The following is a 15,329-nucleotide window of genomic DNA, read 5'->3' as shown; positions in this document are numbered from 1 at the left end:
TGGAAAATTCAAGATGCCCCAATCCGCCAAGTACAAAGGAGAGAGAGACGGGCTAGTCCTACAGAAGTGGATTGTAGAGATGGATAGATATTCGAAGTATGCCCAAAATAACCGAAGACAGGATGGCAGAAGTGGCAGCCATTTTCTTGGAGGAGGATGCTGCCAGTTGGTACCTACTGGAGCAAGAGCAAGGCCACACCATCTTTTCATGGGAAGAACTCCAAGAAGAAATCAAAGACTACTTCATTCAAAAGATGGAGAAATTCAAAGTGAGAGACGAATGGAGGAACCTCAAACAAACACAAGGGAAGATAAAGGAATACGTGAGCAAATATAGGCAGATTATGCTGCAACTACCAAACATGGATACGAACACCAAATTGCATGGATTTTTGTTTGGGATGCAAGAATGGGCTAGAAGAGATGTGGAGAGACAGGAGCCAACAAGCTTACTAGAAGCCATGAGAATGGCCGAAAGACTAGTGGACCTAGAAGGCAGGAGAATGGCCCAAGGGAACCAAAACAGGTTCAACACCAACCTCAACAACAACTCATGGAACCCAATGCCCAATGCCCCTAGAGGGCCATTCACAAACACGTGAACCCAAACCCCCAACACCACAATGGTCATGTCGCAATCCGCATTGGTACCAAGAGGAGCAGCAGAGGAAGATGGGAAAACAACCATTACATGCCAACTCCAAGTTCATCATATGGACCTACAGGATCAAATACAACATGGTGGATGTTGAAAACCAGAGTTTGCAGCATTGGAATGTGTGCACAAGAGGGAGAAGAGAGCTCAAAGTACAAGAATGAAATCTTGCTTACTAAGTTGCTTAGAGTACAACTTGGGTACACTCTCTCACACTTGATAGTGACCCATAGGCTGCTTATATAGCCTTTTCCAAGCTAGGGTTAGGGTTTCCCCTGCCCCTAGGGCTATTTATACTCGTCTGCCCTTATACTCCCTTGCTTACAGTGGGTTTCTATGCTTGTCTTCTAACACCCCCCCTCAATGCCAGGTGGCATTGGATTACAAAGCATGTAAGAGATTCCCCCCCTTTTTGGGATGCCTTTATAAATCAAGCTTACAAGGTTGTTTTAGGTAGATGATTTAAATAGTCAAAACAGTCGATCTTCAGATGGACTGTTTTAGGTAGATGATTTAAATAGTCAAAACAGTCGATCTTCAAATGGATTGGAGACATAGTTAGCCACCAATTCTTTGGGTATTTCAGGAGTGTTGGGGCATTTGCTAGTGATATGCCCTGTCTTCTTGCATTTGTTACATTTCATCTTCTCGGGATACTTCTTCCAGCAGTTGTTTACAAGATGTCCTTTTTTTTTACAGAAAGAACATCTAGTGAGAACTGTATGAACCAATACTTGTTCACGAGAATTTGAAGTTGCCTGACTGTTGCTGCTTTCTTTGTGGTTCCTCTTTTCTTCATCCAAACAGGATTGAATGGTACTTGCCAAAGTAGGATCTGGAATGTTGGTGAGAGTGGTTACAAGAGTAGGAAACACCTGTTTTACAGCTTTTAGGAGAATAGCAATAGCATCTTCTTAATGTATTGGAGCTTGTACAGAAGCAAGCTGTGCCATAAGTCCCTTCATATGAGAAATGAATTTTCCCAAATCTTCTCGTGAACGATATTCCAAGCTAAAGAATTCAATTTTAAGGAAGATTTTAGTATTTTTGCAAGTGGCTTCATAGAGCTTTTCAAGTTCATCCCATTTTTCTTTAGCAGTGTTTAGTTGATCAACATGATGAATCAGGGATTCATCTAAGTGTAGCATTATGATTTCTTGAGCATGTTGGTCATCCTCTATATCAACCAGATTTGCAGAGTTTACAACTCTACTGCCTTGAATGAGAGGCCAATGCCCTCTCTCTATCATTTTGTATTTTATAAGTACCTGCCATGGGTGGAAATCTTTGCCATCAAACTTTCGAATTTGTGGACGGACGTCAACATATGTTGTGGTCATTGGGAAGGTCTTACCACTTGTTAGGACAAGGGCAGTGTCTAGTCCCTTACAAACTTTTCACTGAATGCGGAAGCAAATTAGACAATGTGAAGTCAAAGTTGCAATGAAGAGAAAGGCTGAAAATCATATAAGTGTAATATTTCAAAGTATGACTCTGGTGGTCCTTTCTTATGTGCAAGCTTCTTCCGAGGTTTAATAGTCTTTTTAGGTTTTAATGAAGTAAACCTAGACTGGAGTTCAGGCTCCTCCTTGTGGTATGGCTTAGTGGATGAAGCTTGTGTTGGACACGGTTTGTCTATGATCTCAATGCTTGTTGTTGATGATTCCGAGGAGAGTACGATGACACTCATGCTATTGATTTCATTGACCAATGTACTTGAGACAAAGTCACTCACGGTATGCAATACACTTCTAGTGCATGATGGTCTATGTGTTAATTTTACACATAACCTTACAACAATATATGAAGAGGAATAAAAAACTCACTGGGTTTTAGTGAATGCCCAGCAAGAAATTAACTTGATGATTCATGATTAGTGTTTAAAAAACACTATTGTCAAGCTTAGTGAAGTGCTTGAATGGAACCCGGTTGGAAGTCGGCTTCCCGATGCTTAGTGATGTCCATTGAGCATGCCCAAGAGCTTTAGAATCTGGAATAGGCTTCAGAGACTCTGCTTCAGTGATTAGAATCACTATTAATGAAGCTCATAGTGAAAACATGACAAAATGTCAAGCTTGGAGCTCATTGGCTATGGCTGCCCAAAAAAACACAGTTAGGGTTTGGCAGAGATCTCTATCTGTGAGAAGAATTTCCAGGAACCCTTTTAGCTGAGGATAGCCCACTTGGGGGGCTATCAAAGCCCCAAGATAGATGCACGGATTGCACTGCCTGATGCGTGTACAGCAGCCCGAATTCTATGCTGTCAGAAACTGCACCTGTTTCTAAGATTCATGCAATGCTGCCCATGCCGTTGACTAATCTTAACATCTATCGTGCCAAGCTAATTCGTCCTGAGATAGGCAAGAAATCCCTAGAAGAAAGCAGAGGGAGATATGGCCTCCTTTGTCCTCCCCAAGTCCTCCAATGGAGGTAGGTTGCAGGCAGCTATGGAGGAAAGAAGGATAAGATGAAGGAAATGATAGCTCATGTGCACTTAGTGATAGCTAATGCTGAGGGAAGCTGAGGAGATCAGAGATGGCTCTGATACCATGTTGGAAACCAGAGTTTGTAGCATTGTAATGTGTGCACAAGAGGGAGAAGAGAGCTCAAAGTACAAGAATGAAATCTTGCTTACTAAGTTGCTTAGAATACAACTTGGGTACACACTCTCACACTTGATAGTGACCCATAGGCTGTTTATATAGCCTTTGCCAAGCTAGGGTTAGGGTTTCCCCTGCCCCTAGGGCTATTTACACTCATTTTCCCTCATACTCCCTTGCTTACAGTGGGTTTCTATGCCTGTCTTCTAACAGTGGAGACCTTGAGGCCCTTCCATCGGGATCAGATGCTTCAGATGCAGGGATCCACACTACCAAAACAGATGTCCCATAGAAGATACAGCCTCATCAAGCTGGTCTAGGGTGAACGCCACTAGCGCATATGGAGGAGAAGAACCACAACCACTACACATCCAAGAAATCCCAAGTGGAAGTGATGAAAGCATGGACCACCCAAGGGTGGGGACAGTCAACGCCCGACCCCACTACATGGCGGCCTCGGTATCAACAGCCCACCACCTATACATCAAAGGTAAAGTGAGCGAACGAAATCAAGCCATCATGGTGGACATAGGGGCCATGCACAACTTCATTACCCCAGAGTGTGCAGTGAAACATGGATTGAAACTATCTAAGGCCCCAGAAGGATTAACAGTAGCATTCACACAAGGAGAGGCCAAGGAAGTGAAACAAGTCTTTGCAGTGCAAGTAAAAGCTGGAAAATGGAAAGCAAAACTCAACTTCTTAGTAATCCCCATGGATGATTTTGAAGTGATCCTAGGCTTAGAATTCTATGATAAATATGTCATTGCGATGTTTGGGAAAGGAGTAAATGAGATGATGCTATGTATGCAAGGAGAAGGCATCAGAGTACCATGTGAAAGAATGCAATTACCTGGCACGACCCCAATCAAAGTGCAAATGAAGGAGAATAAACTAGGAGTTTCATGCCAAACAGTGAAGGCAAGTGCAAATCAACCAAGAGGCCCAACCCAAGCAACCCCGGGCCAAGGGACCATTATCAGGCCACGCATCATGATGTGTAGTGCCAAGCAGGTAGAGAAATCAGTCAAGCAAGGAGATATGGTCTACTTATGTATGATCCGACCCATTGGGCAAGAATATGGCAAAAAAGCCCAACCATCAAAGCAACAACGCAGAAGTGGCAAAGATACTTGAAGAATTCAAAGATGTAATGCCAGCGAAGCTACCCAAGGGCCTACCACCCAGACGGGATGTGGATCGTCAGATTGAGTTGATTCTAGGATCCGCCCCACCGACCCGAGCACCATACCACATGAACCACACCTAACTCATGGAACTGAAGAAGCAACTGCATGAATTAGAGGAACAAGGTTTCATCTACCCCAGTAAATCCCCCTTTGGTGCCCCAGTGTTATTTGTCAAGAAGAAGGATGGAGGACTTAGACTCAGCGTAGATTATAAGGCTCTTAACAAAATCACCATAAAAAACAAATACCCGATGCCCCTAGTGGAGGACCTCTTAGATAGATTACACAAAGCCAAGTACTTTAGCCACATAGACCTTAGATCAAGTTACCATCAGATCCGCATAGCAGAAGAGGATATCCCTAAAATAGCCTTGTGCACCCGCTATGGTAATTTTGAGTGGTTAGTGTTAGGATTCGGCCTAAGTAATGGGCCAGGCACATTTTGGGCCTCATGGATGGAGTCTTCAGACCCGAGATAGATGTATTTGTCATTATCTATATTGATGATCTCCTAGTCTATAGCAAAACCTTAGAGGAACACAAGTAACACTTACGCCTAGTTTTTGAGAAGCTACGGCAACATCAGTTATATGCCAAACCTTAAAAATGTGAGTTTACAGTGAAAGAGTTGGAATTATTAGGCTTTATTGTAGGAGCAGCTTGTATCAAAGTGGATCCTAAGAAAGTAGAAGCTGTCAAAGATGGCATGTACTGAAAACTGTAAGAGAAGTGCGGGAGTTCCTTGGATTCAGAGTATTTTTCCGAAGGTTCATCAAGGATTACAGCCTCATCACAGCCCCCCTCTCCCACCTCACCAAAAAAGATCACTCGTTTACATGGGGGAGCACGCAATAGGAAGCTTTTGAGCTGATGAAGAAATGCATGAGTCAAACTCCTGTCTTGAAGGTGCCAAATTTTACCAAACCCTTCGGATGCATCTAATTATGGCATAGGAGGTGTACTGGTGCAAGAAGGCCACCCCATAGCTTATGAGTCCAAGAAATTTACAGATGCTAAAATAAGGTGGAATACACATGAGAAAGAAATGCTAGCAGTCATCCACTACCTCAGGAAATGGAAGCACTATGTTCAAGACAAGCACACAATAGTCTTCACCGACAATATCTCTCTCAAATACTTCCAATCACAACCCAAGTTATCGGCAAAGCAAGCTCACTGGCTAGACTTCCTAGCAGAATTCGACCTAGAGATTAAACACAATCCCGGCTCCACCAACAAAATAGCAGATGCCTTGAGCCGAAAAGCTGACCTAAAAGCTGTCAGTGTGGTCAGCAGCAATTTTATGGAGTTAGTCAAGGAGGCCTTAGAACAGGACCAGGAGATGCACAAAATAATCCAAGCTGTGGAAGTAGACAAGACCCTGCATGGAGTGTACACCCTTGAGGAGAGTATCCTATTTGTAGGCAAGAGAATTTATATCCCCAACAATTTGGAGTTGAAGAAACTCATCCTCCATGAGATACTTGATGGCAAACTTGGAGGACACAAAGGGCAAAGCAAAACCTTGGAGGCCCTTAGGAAGCAATTATTTTGGGCCAATATGAAGGAGGAAGTCATCGACTACATCAAAACTTGCCCCACTTGCCAACTGGTAAAAGCACCATGCTCAAAGCCAGCAGGATTACTATACCCATTGCCCATACCAAACCGACCATGGGATGTCATTAGCATGGACTTCATTGTGGAACTTCCCGAGTCCCATGGGTACACAATCATCTTTGTAGTGGTGGACTATTTCTCCAAGCAAGCCCACTTCATCCCGGCCAAACAACCACTAAATGCCAAGGAGGTAGCCTGCATCTTTTTCACACATGTATTCAAACTCAATGGCTTACCCTTGGCAATAGTATCAGATAGAGATGGAAGATTCATGAGTGACATGTGGAGGAAACTCTTCAAGTCCCTGGAAACACGGTTGTGATTCTCCTCATCCTTCCACCCTAAAATAGCTGGACGAATAGAACGAGTCAAGCAAGGCATTGAAGATTATCTCAGAAGCTATGCCCGAGTGGACCAGAAAGATTGGGCCTTGTACCTTGATGTCTTGGAATTCCACTACAACAGCTCCATCCACTCAGCAACGGGTTACACCCCCTTTGAATTGGCCATAGGAAAAGAAGTCATTACCCCACTGGCTTTAGCATCTGAAGTGGCCAAAGCAAAAGATCAAGATGTAGAGGAGTTCCTGAAGAAATGGAGAGATCGAAATGCGGTGGCTAAGCAGAGCCTAGAACAAAGAAAAATCACTATGACTAAGCAAGCCAACAAAAAGAGGAAGCCCGTACTATTCACCAAAGGAGACATGGTCCTAGTCAGCTCTAAGAATATGTCATCCCCAAGAACATGACTCCAAATTCAACCATCGCTACTATGGACCCTACCGAACCACTCAAGTGCTGAATGAAGTCACCTACAAACTCAACCTGCCAGACGGTGTATGTGTTCATAATGCTTTTCATACTCATCTTCTGCGCAAGTTCTATCCCGACAACCAATGGGGACGGCACGTACCAATGCTCCATTCCAATGGTCCCTTCTAAGTAGAAGCATTCCTCCGACGCTGGGAACAAAGAGGATACCCCGAGTACCTCACCAAGTGGTGCAGGCATCCACTCAAGGAAGCCACTTGGATCTCAGAAGTGGAGGCTGGTGAGAGCCGCAAAGATGCCTTTGCCCTTTGGCTCAAGGATAACCCCACTACTCCTTCCAATGACCCTTGAGCCTCTCCAACAAACAAGTTGTTCTCAAACATAGACCCAAAAATGCCTCCACTCCTCCAATGTAATTGAGTCGAGGGTGGATTTGCATGGTAATCCCAACATCAATAAATCCAACAAAGCCCTCAATAAGTCTAGATGGGCAGACACTGACCAGCTTGCTAGAAAAGGCTATGTTAAGACCCCCAAGTCCTAGTTCGGTAGACACTGACTAGTCTGATAGTATAGACTGTGTTAAGACCCCGTGGTCACATAGACTGGCAGATACTAACCAGCTTGATAGAAAAAGTTGCGTTAAGACCCCGGATGAGTCAAATAAAGTGCTACCCTTAGATTGTTGAGGATAACAATCCAGTAAGCAGGGGTGAGTGTAAGGGCTTTGTAGCTATACCATGCCATTATCACCGGAAACACCTATATAGGGAGTAATAGTGACTCAAAGCCCTGCCTTATTTCCACTCTACATGTGATTCCCTATACCCAGTGGTGAACCCTCTTATGTGCGGCGTCACAAGGGTGTAGTCCTAGGATGTGTCTATGTTGTCCCGCTTCTTTGATTGAATTATACAAGAGTATACCTTGAGCTCACATGTCGTGTTACCTTTCTATCCCGTGTTGAGTGCGTAACGAGTGCAGGTGCATCACAGGGGAGGTTGTATGGGGGATGGGGGGAAAGAATTATTATTTATGCAAGGATGGGGTCATTATAGCTAGAGTGGCACTATTCCATCCTAGCTCACCTAGCCTATGTACTACTACACCACCCCAACAAACATGTGAATTCACTATACTGCCCCTATCCCTAAAGGCACAACAAGTATTACAAAGGACAATATGGAAGGTTCAACTTCTTAAATGTCCCAATCATTTGATTCCCCAACAATGAAAAGATATATGTTCCAATATAGGGACATTGTACCTTCCTTCAATGATTTTGCGAGGAAATTCAATTTCTTTGGCCCCTTGTTCATCACCACATGCAACTATCTATGGTTGTTGGTGAAGCTCCTCCATCAACCAATCACTCCACCCTATGAAGTGGGGCTCTTTCTCCTATTATTTAATGTGAACACTACTATTGATCCAGTGCTAATGATGCGGTTGTATCTTTTGAGTGATTCTAATGCCATCATATTGCACAATTGTGCTTGAGGACATAATGGATAGTATATTTTCCATGTGCATCCATCCTTTCATCCTTGAATCTACTCTTAGCCTCCACCAAACCATCAAAGAATGTCTACTTAGTAGATGCCACCTCTAGTACACAACTTTTCCATCTTTGTTTTTGGCTCTACTATACAGACATCTACAATGCAAACATCTGGAACTCACAACACAACAAATAATGCATGAACATTGCGAACAGTAGAAAGTATATAGATAACATCTCAAAGACACAACATAGACCAAAGAATACAAAATATTGTGCAAAATAGAACCATCTCTCCATCATACTAATCATCACCAAATGAGAGATGCAACTAACATAACTATTGTTTGTGGAAATATAGAAGGCAACCTACTTTCATATGAAAACTAAAGCACACTTTACACTAAAAATGCATAATGTAGCATGTGAGTCCATCGTAGAAAAACTACCAATCAACTTAGCATAGCCTGATGGATGGCTACCTGGTAGGCATGACATGAATCCACATATCCCCCCCATATCCCTAAATGCAATAACTAGAAAATACAATGAACTAAGCCTAGCAACCACCCCACTCAAAGCTTCATGCCCGGAAATGAGTCACACCAAGCTACTAAGAGTAGAACCTAGATGTAGTACTAGGAGTACTCAAAGCCCTCTTGAGCAGTTGCTTAGGCTGCACCTTATATTAGCAAAAAGGCAAACTAAATGCATATTCAACCAAGGAAATCATGCTTCAGACAATAGAATTGTCAACATTAGCATCCATAGGGGCTAAGTAGTTTGTTGATTATATCTAGTCCCTTCTTAATAATTAGCCTTTGCCAAAGTAGGTTTCCCATCATGCATTTCACTATTAGTCAACTCTAAAATAGTATCCTACTTATGCTCTAGCATATACATCATGGAAAATGTATGGCAATGCACCACACAAATGGATCTTAAATAAGGCATTGCATCATTGAAGAAATATACAAGATAATCCAAGAAATCCTACAAAAGAAAACATTACAAAACTGCTTCTGTATTAGCATCATAATCTTCCATACCTTCCATCTACATCATAGCATCTATAAAATCCTTTTTAGCATCAATCCAAATTGATAAAGCCTATACCTATTGATCTTTAGATCTATTTTGATATTCCTATTATTGTTGATCATCAAGTTTCTCCTACCTAACTACTTTTCATGTTGTTGCTATATTTCATGCTATATAAATCACTACCACACTTCATATTTTTGCAAATATTCAAGCTCATGTAGAACTTTCTACTATCATAGAAATACAAGTTGCAAGGATTCAGGTTCTTGCAATCCATGCTGTAATTCTAATTCTACCAACAAGCTTAAATACTCTTGAATGGCTAAAGTCTAGTGAGAACTTGAAAATTCTAGCAAACCTGAAAATTAATATTGTGGACAAAGAACTTGAAACTTTCCCAATAGAGAAAATTGTAGGATACTTATGCTATGATCAATGAACTCATTCAAGATTAGCACTATCATGCTCAAAACTTGATTACCATGAACAACATCAACCATTCCTACTGTAACATCAATTGCATAAATATCCACCGTAAGTACTTGTGTAATTTTATTTTCTTCAAATTCAATGATAAAGTGATTGGATTCCTCAAAAATTTCAAAACATTAGTTTGAACTAAAACATTAACAGCTTGATTATTCAATGGATACAGATCCTCAAGAAGAATATTATAACTTGGAATATGAGAAAATGCCAACTGAGTATGCAAATCTGAAATTTCATTATCCTTATACAAAACAATTTCATCAAGATCATTAATGACCTCAAAATAATGAGAAGCTTGCAAATCCATTACCTTCTTGACATGAGAAACCTCTTCTTCAAGAGCAATGATTTCTCTTCTTGAAGCCTATTGATAACAAATAAAACTCCAAATGCTACGATTTTTTATGCATTATGCTCCTTCTCAAGCTCAGAAAAAAACCATTGAATCATATCAATTGGAGATAGACTAATGGAACATAGCACATTATGATCTTCAAGAAAATGCACAAACTAACCAATTCCCGTACTTTTTGACTTTCAACCAACTTCCACAAATCTGGACATTCCTGAAAACTAAGCGTTTGTTGTCCAGAATCTGGTTGTTCTGGAAACTACTATATGGATAATCAATTCGAATGTTTTTATCATCAAAAACTTGCTGAATTTCTTCAATTAGAATAGTGCAATGATGTAAAATACTATTCTACATGCTAAAAACATGGATATCTCAAACAAATACATCCAAAGATAATACATTTTGCACTATAAATAGTGGCATTGCAAGTTCCCATATAGACTCCTCATTAGATCTAACTTAATTTGCACTAGATTCTCCTATTAACAAGCATAATTGTTGAGGTTGAGGATTCTTGGCTTCTTTGGGTCTTGTCCTCTTTCGCTCCCTTCCTCAACCTTTGACAAGACCATGGGTGGAAGGCACCAGTCATCATCATCACTTGAATTTAAATCCAAAACACCATAATATGTATCCTTAAGATTTTCAATTATGCAAAGCAATCTCCCAATACGCTTCACACTCTAGAAGCTTCAAGGAGGACATCCTCAAACAAATCTAACTTTTCCCATACATCATCTATCTTTGAACTTAAACATTTCTTCTTTGCTGAAAAAACCTCTTATGAATACCATTAAAATATTGCTTGCATAATTTAAATATGCAGAAATACTTGCAAGATTTCCCTTTGTCACAAGACTCGTGAATATAAGGGCAATGTTTTAAAGTGTGTCCATGCTCAAAACAAGCAGTGCACCTCTTTTGCTTCTTCTTAACCATTTAGAAAGAATAAAGCATAAACATTCAACATTCAAACCTAAATGCCTAAGTTACTTGAAATCTCCAATAACCAAGAAATTTCTTCAAAAAAAATTGATACATTACATAAGATGTTACCCAAACTATGTATATGATAGGGTGTTATCTACACTATCTATTTGACAAGATTGTTGCCTTGAATTATTTGTTTGATAGGATTGCTACCTTGAATTGTGTATTTGATACGTTTGTTGTCGATTTCCACACGATGTTGTTGCTTGTTTGTGTAGAATACTACATATTTACACATGTTTACACAATGTTGCATGTTTGTTTACATAGGGCACCTAATACAGATTCAAAATCCTAAAACCACATGTACATTTCTTGATAGCGAGAATAATGCTAAAAATATTGGGATTTTCTTGGACCATTCAAGATCCATAGAAAAGAAGCATTCCTTGCAAAAATCCTCTTCGTCATGATTATCAATGTGGTAATTGCCATAATTGCTTGCATTTCTTGCCCAAAATAGAGAATGCTATACATGATCCAAAAAAGACCCTTCACCTTCAATTTTTTGCAAAGAAACTTGCAAGAATAATAGCAATAATTTCCATATATATCTTGCATTTGTTCAAGGTGAACAGATCAAGGTAGGATTACCAAGTGTTTTTGGCCCTGTTATATGGACATCCACAACACAAACATCTAGAACTTGAAACACAACAGATTATGCCCAAAAATTGCAAATATCAGAAAGTATAGAGACAACATCTCAAAAACATAGAATAGACCGAAGAATACAAATGATTGCACAAAACAAAACTATCTCTCCATTGTATTGATCATTGCAAAATGAGAGATACAACTGACATACTTGCTATCTATGTAAATATAGAAAGCACCCACCATTAGACACCTTGGATTCCATGATGTCATCAAGCATTCTCTCTCTCTCTCTCTCTCTCTCTCTCTCTCTCTCTCTCTCTCTCTCTCTCTCTCTCTCTCTCTCTCTCTCTCTCTCTCTCTCTCTCTCTCTCTCTCTCTCTCTCTCTCTCTCTCTCTCTCTCTCTCTCTCTCTCTCTCTCTCTCTCTCTCTCAAATTGAGACCATGAGAAGAAGGGAGAAAATAAGGCAAAGTATTGAGACATTGAATATTATTCTAAAAAAGGCTTCGATAGTCATTGTTTACCAATCACTCCTTAGTTATTAGAAAAATAGATAATTAGGCTTGTAGACCATTTTCTTGTTAAGATTGCAATCCTTGAAAAGTCAAATAACATTAAAAATATTTTTTAAATGTATTTTGGTGAGTTACATGCCATTGTAGAGTATTGGCTAAGTAAAATATAACCATGAGTATTTGACAATTTTTTCATCCTCATTTGTTAGCTTGAAATCTAGAAAAATGAACATCCCCTAGAAAATGTTTTTGAAGGACCATAATTGGATATCAACTCCTCTTATTCAAAGGTAATTAGGTGCGATTAATCTCTAATATGTTAGGGCTAGGTGATTGAATTTTAAGTACGATCTCTTACTTCATTTTACTTCTCCAAACCTAGAAACTTGCAAAAGAAACCTTTGATATAGTTCTTATATGCAACTTGTCTTTTTATACATCTTAAAGGAAGAAATCCAATAGAGAATTGACTTAAATATGGTATCTTTCTCCTACCAACTAGGGCTCTTACACCCCTGCCATATTTTTACCTACCTACAAACATTTGAACAACATCAAGGTAGGAGGTGGCATATAGAAGACTCCCTCTTATGGCACCACGAAAACCAAGGGAATCTAGTTAGTTTTGATAATATTCATAGCTAGACCTATTATAGACAAGAAATTTGTAAAATATGATGTGTTGTGCATTGAAATCCTAGGGCTACGAGTAGGGTAATTACCCTCCAACAGGGTGGATCTTTTGTGTCTATGTCTCTTAACAAGAGGAATTGGCACTATAAATATTGAACTTATGAAGACAAATATTTGGAAATGAATGCCTTCTTGATTTCATGTGCGTGCAATTAACAAAGACATGAAAGGCACCCTATGCTAAGGATTAATTAATGAAGGTGGTTCTATATGTCAAGCAACATGCATAGCATATATTACTTAGATAAGTAAGGAACAATTAGGTGCATGCATAGAAAGTGGGCTAGTGCTAGTGACTACTACATTTGTAGGATCCCTTAGGTCGAGATCTTTAGGGGTTGAGGCTAGGTACTTCGCTACGAGGTAGACCCAGGGCTGTCCAATCAAGTCAAAGTCCCACAAATCATTTGGGGTACAGATGACAACAACTGGGATGAGATCTTGAGTTACTACCAAATGTTACCTTATGCTATGATGTAGTGAGTATATTACACAACCTGTGCAATTATACTAATCTTGAGCCTTGGTATATGGATTACATTTCCCAAGTCTATTCTCTTAGAGTTCTTTTGTGTTATTATTGTTCTGCCACCCATTACACTTTACAATCACTTGATCAACATCGTTGATGTAACCAAGCCACATTGTTCAATCACAAAGCTCAAAGTTGTAAACTTGAATGGCTGATCCCCAACAATTTTGTAGCAAGGTCATGTGTCTGAATTGGGTTGTGTTTTGTTTGGCATATTTGTGAGTTCCATCACAAACATACATGTGGTAGGTTGAGGATCATAAATTCAATCCATACAAACTTTCTCTTCTCTCTCCACACATCCTATCCATGAGGAATTGCTTTAAAACAAATTTGAGCGAGATCTTGTGCCATGCCTATAATGTTGGTTCTATTGTCTTCAATCGTGCATTTGGACCTTCCATGATTCATGTTTGGACCTATCTTTTGTATTTGAGTGTCTATTTTGTATATGCAAAATTGATATATTTGTGGCTACTTCTATATACTTTGCATATTGGATTTTTTTATTTTACTCTTCACATTGATGTGCATCTTCAAAGTATTTTCCTACAAAAACCACCTCTCATTTAACTAGTTAGAGTTTTTCACATGGTGTATTTTAGAAGCATTTATCAACCTTTAACACAAATTTTGCATGCAAGCACTAATTTCTTGCAAAAGGCATGAGGGACAAGTGTTGTTCTTATGTAATGGTAGTGCCCACAACAACTCTTGATTGGTGAGACAAATGTTTATGAAGGAAATCTACTCGATAATCTTATTTCTAATGTGTACTTACACATTGCATTTCTAGTATTAAATCCAATAAAATCACTACCATCTAATGGCATAATGGACTACATTAGTCTTGTTAATCTTGCTCTAGTATCTTTTTCATTCAGACTTTATATTTACCATGTAAGGATTAGTTATTCACAACTTGTTTCTACGTCCTTGTAAATTCCTAAAATTGGTCACTCCATCTTGTCCAACTTTCTTTCCTCTTCACTACTCATGGAAAAAGTTTAAGACAAGGAAGGATTGTGGCATCAATCCTACTTCGGCACATTCAAAGTATCAAGTGAAGAGGACTGTGTTTGAGACCACATTTGAGGATATACATGCATGGCTCATGCCTCTTTTCCATTGAGGGAGAGAGTGATGGGAATATCAATGTAAAGGATTTTTGTATGTGTGGGAATATGCTCCAAATGGTTTACTTATCTAGCACTTAATAAAATGATCTTGTGTGTGAGCCACCACTAATGAAATCTCCTTTAGAAGTATGAATAACTCTTATGGGATATCGTGACACTACACCTTTCAAGACACTTGGCATCAATCTTTGTGGCATGCGGCATGTGTAATAGCAACACATGCAAACAGCTTGTAAAGGAAGTCTTACTCCTATCTAAGGATCTGTATATATTTGATCTAATATAAGGCTTATTAAGATGTAGTCCATTGTGTTCCCCACTATCATTAGATTAGTGTGTCATGCTTAATTTGGTTATGTTTATCTCTTAATTTCTTCTTCACCAAGTAGGAGGGTAGCTTCTATCTATCAAACAAAGAAGGAAAGACCGAGGAGAAGCTTAAGAGAAGCTTGGATCTATAGTCTCTAATCCACTGGTAATCGAGTGGGTTTTTGAAAGGAATCAAAGCTAGATGTTGCATGTAGGAGTTCCATTGAATCTGTGTGGCCTATGAAAACAACAGCTAGTCCATTTTTTAGATGTGGCTTTTTTTAGCCTTACACCTTAATACTAAGGTTTTGGCTCTTCTAACCCTTTT

This window comes from Lygodium microphyllum, chromosome 9 (assembly GCF_053477565.2).
Source record: "Lygodium microphyllum isolate KBCC chromosome 9, Lygodium_microphyllum_v1.1.10, whole genome shotgun sequence".
Classification (NCBI taxonomy): domain Eukaryota; kingdom Viridiplantae; phylum Streptophyta; class Polypodiopsida; order Schizaeales; family Lygodiaceae; genus Lygodium; species Lygodium microphyllum.
The sequence above is the reverse complement of the archived record's forward strand: the minus strand, read 5'-3'. Positions refer to the sequence as shown.